Below are 4,302 nucleotides of genomic sequence, written 5' to 3' on the forward strand. Positions count from 1 at the left end.
ATTTCCATGAAATGTGTAATTAGAACACCAACATTGCCTTTTATGCCCTTTAAAAATCTTTTATGAATCTCTACAAATGACTATTCAACTCTCCATGTTTGCTTCTGATGAAAAGTCCTATGCAGTTTGTTATGTCTAAGAGCAATGATCTTGGAGTCTGTTGTATAATGAAAAAAATAAAATGTATTATAGGGCTCTGTTTTTAACCTTACACCAAAACCCCGAGACAAATCTTTCATTTATTTCAGTCTGTATTCGACTTATGACCACTTCAATCAGACTGGAAAAAGAACAGTTTTGTATACCATATTGTGAATGATGTCAGAAAATTTGCTGTTCACAGCTGTGCTGACGCACAAAATCCAATACAATCTATAACAAAGTGGATTGTGGATCTGTAATGATGTTCAGAGCTGCTGGCTCTGGTTAAAATTAAATTAGTCTTGCAGTCCAGAATCCCCACCCTCTCTGCTTTCAGTCAAGAGCCCATTAGTAAACCAGTGACAGACTCCATTCTGTTCCAGAAATATATGGCCCCTCACTGGCCTTGTTTGATTACATCACTGCTCACCATTTCTCTTTTGTGTGTCCAAGAAAGGACCTCTTAAGTCAAGTTACTTACCCAAGTATCAGTTCTTGGATTGATTTCTGGGTTGCTTTTCTCATCATTAGCATTGAGCGTAACAGAAAACCAATGAAAATAGATGGCTTCTTTGCATTTTTTTTATTCCAGCAGACAGTAAAGATGATTTTTAGTTCCCCAAGGCACAGAATGAGCACAAAACACCTAAAAGGAGTTGATCAATTCTATAACCTCTATGGTGACATTTCAAAGATGTCTTTGGTCATTTGGGTTAATTATGGAGCAGAATATGAGAAAGATTAAATGAACATTTTATGCAATCCTCAAGGGAGACTGTGTTGCCATATAAGAATCTAACACACAGAAGCTTATTCATTTGCTTGGCTGTATTTCAAATGATGTCTTTACTTCAGCTCTTTTTTTTTAAACTACACATACATACATACATACATATTTATCTTCTTGTCTGCATCCAACAACTGAGCATCCAGTGACTTCAGTGTGACATGGTGGAGAGACCAGAGGGGTGTGTGCCGACCTCTTCTCTGACACTTTCTGTGTTAGGGATTTGTGGAGAAAAAAAATCAGGATAAAAGATGAGGCTGTGATATCGCTCTCCCTGTTCATTCATCGGTGTCACATTTCACCTGGCAACAAAAGAGATTCGCGGACATTCACTTGAGCCCACACCCCGGCTCTTTGTGCTCATGTACGATAAGAAAGAGCAGAATAAACTGGTCATTTTATCTGAACCAGGTGGCTGAGTGACATGTTTGATTTTTGTAATGCATAGCTTTGTATTCTGCTTGATGCTGTAAGATGGAGACTCTGTTTACATCAGCGTTAGATAGAACAGTTATAGTGTTGGGATGCCAAATACCCAAACTGCATTTTTATGTGACATATCAAAGCAAGTCTCAGTATCCACATTTCAACTGTTGTGACTCCAAATAATGATGTAGAGAGCATTATCTAAGCTGTCTGTGTAGATTCCAATCTACAAGGAGGTTGTGGGGAGTAAATCCAAATGTATATATCATATTAAATGCAGTCTGAAGACCTTTATTTTTTTCTCCTTTAGGCCTTCCTTAAAAAATAATTTTCATATTGACAGCCTCAATCTGAAAGTTAATCTTGCCCAGCTAATGAATCATTGGCAAACATTTTCTCTGCTACACAACATAAAAGTGTACCCATACAAATATGCAACTTTCAAAAATGTATGATTTACATGAATACTGACTCTGCTGTTGGCTTATGAATATTTAAAGAGGAAAAAATAGGCTCTCTAATCATACCTACTGAACAGCAAACAAAGATAATTATGGTATATGTTAGTCGCTAAAGCCAATATTCTCCCATCACCCTCATTCTATTATATGAAAACATAAAAATGTTTGACTTTTTTACGAACCTGAGCAAACTGGGGCAATTTTGACATGGAATTACATGCACAGACATGGAAACTTTATAAAAAGGTCATCCACGTACATTTTTGAACTCCAGAGGTAATGACCTACCAAAGCAAACAGACAGATCCCACTGACAAACAAACACTGCCATGTTTGCCATGCAAGCTGAGCAGCTGTGATAATCCTCATCTCTCTGCTTGTTATCTAAACAGGTAGCAGCATATGCATACATTACCAGTTTGCATCTCTGAAGTGAAGTGCGGTTGCTCGCAATGTGATAATAGTGGCATGATAGACTATTTATCCTGCTTGTGTAAATGTTCTACTTTTTGTCTAGCCCCAGTGAACGCAGAGTTCGGCCGCAGGAGGCTGAAGGGCCAATATGCAAATGCTTGTTATCCATATACAGTATAAGATTATGTATTAAAACATTCAGGGCTAAACTTAGATACTTTATATGCTAGCTGGAGTTGGACAGCATGACATTTTGACAGCAAAGACAACTAAAGTAGATGGCTGAGTTTTCAGAATAGCTGTAAATCTATATTTACACTTATATGAGCAATACATGAAGAGCATAGCCTCCCCATTTCAATGAAACCCCAACCTAAGTAAGAGCAATGTCAAGAGAGAAAAAGTACCAACCAAACACACACACAAAAAAAGAAAAGAGTAAGGTTATGCTTACCTTACCGTCAGATGAAATATAACCTTGCTCAGCTTTTACTGTAACACAATATGGTATCATCTAGCAATGCACTTTGTTTGCAATCAGTTGAGTGTATACATCACTGCTAATGGCACAGGGGATAGAATGATAGCCCCTGTGATAAATTATTAGAAACCAATGTGCAGGGTATGACAAGTTTCCAAATATATAAATATAATAATGAAACTGACCTTGCTGGAACATACATCACCATCATTTTGCCAGCGCCTGAAACAGCGTGCTCCCACCAAGGTATTCCCTCAAGATTTTGGTAGGAATGCAGGTAAATATATCCTTGTCTTAAATTCACATGCTAATGTTAGCATTTATTTTACCACAGCAGGGAGGTCTAGGTGTAGAGAAAAACACAGCAAGCCATTTATCTTCAATATACCTGATCAAAGAATATAAATGGAACCAGCCCAAATTGCACTTACCAGCAGTCACAGACACTATTTCTTCCCATAACAGTGTCGACTATCTGTTGACCAAGAACTGCTTTTTGCCACTTCTTTATCATTTCTAACATTACAATATGAGAGTAAGGAGGCATACACTGTGTGGCGCTCATGTTTTTCCATAGAGAGCAGGATGACATTTTTATTCTTTAGTTTTTCATTATAAAATAGTTTTAAAAAAAGAAACAAAATAGTGCACAAGTGCATCTTAATTTAAGTATGTGAGAATGTGTAGTTTGAGCTGGGATTTCTTTATTATCATAATGCATGGCTGAAATAAATAAATAAATGTTCCTCATCTGGTAGTGGTTTTCACTTGCAATGGTCTTCTTCTTGTTCATTATTTGTCAATAAATCATTACTAAATGAAATTCAGTTAGTTCAATGCAATCCAATTTTATTTATACAGTTGCCTCAAGGTGCTATATTTTAAGGTAGACCCTACAATAATACATTCAGAGAAAAACCCAACAATCATATGACCCCCTATCAGCAAGCACTTTGATGACAGTGGGAAGCAGAAACTCCCTTTTAACAGGAAGAAACCTCCAGCAGAACCAGGCTCAGGCAGGGGCGGCCATCTGTCGCAACCGGTTGGGGTAAGAATAAAATGATGGTCTTTCCTCAATAGGTACCATATTCTGTAAATGTGTTAAAGTGAAACTAATTGAACAGCTAGCTAAAACGACAAACTAGGCTACAATCATTTATAGCTCAGCAGATATATCTGTTAGAAAAATAGCTCACTGTCAGTGAAACTCTATGAGATATATCCTATTATATACTGTACATTGTGCCAACTGCAGTCTATTGAAAAATGTACCAGTGATGTCTGCGATATCACACTCTATGGTAAAATGAAGGACTGATAATATTATCAGCTTTGCAAGCAGATAAGTTGTACTTTTATTGTAGGGGGAAAAATGTATTTCACTAAGAATTTCCTATATATTTTCTGATATGTCATCAGTATGCATTCACACCTTAAACAGTCCGAACTCATAAATCACACCACTGTCTGCCATATTTATTTCCACCATCCCACTCATAACTGATGGACTGATGACAGTAAAGAAGATTATGTTTTTTGACCATCTCATCAATCAAATTTAATGCCTGCTGATACTTTATGAGTTTAAC

The 4,302-nt window shown here is 36.9% G+C and overlaps 1 long non-coding RNA gene across 1 annotated transcript; it reads right to left on the minus strand.

Annotated features, from left to right (window-relative positions):
- Positions 1-736: 736 nt before the first annotated feature.
- LOC112847399 (uncharacterized) lies at positions 737-3,157 on the minus strand. The gene is made up of 3 exons (XR_003220933.1): positions 2,896-3,157; positions 2,684-2,721; positions 737-1,138 (listed from the first exon to the last, which is right to left on the minus strand). It is a non-coding gene; the product is annotated as an uncharacterized LOC112847399 (long non-coding RNA).
- Positions 3,158-4,302: the final 1,145 nt, after the last annotated feature.

The sequence above is a fragment of the Oreochromis niloticus genome, linkage group LG1 (assembly GCF_001858045.2).
Source record: "Oreochromis niloticus isolate F11D_XX linkage group LG1, O_niloticus_UMD_NMBU, whole genome shotgun sequence".
Lineage (NCBI taxonomy): Eukaryota > Metazoa > Chordata > Actinopteri > Cichliformes > Cichlidae > Oreochromis > Oreochromis niloticus.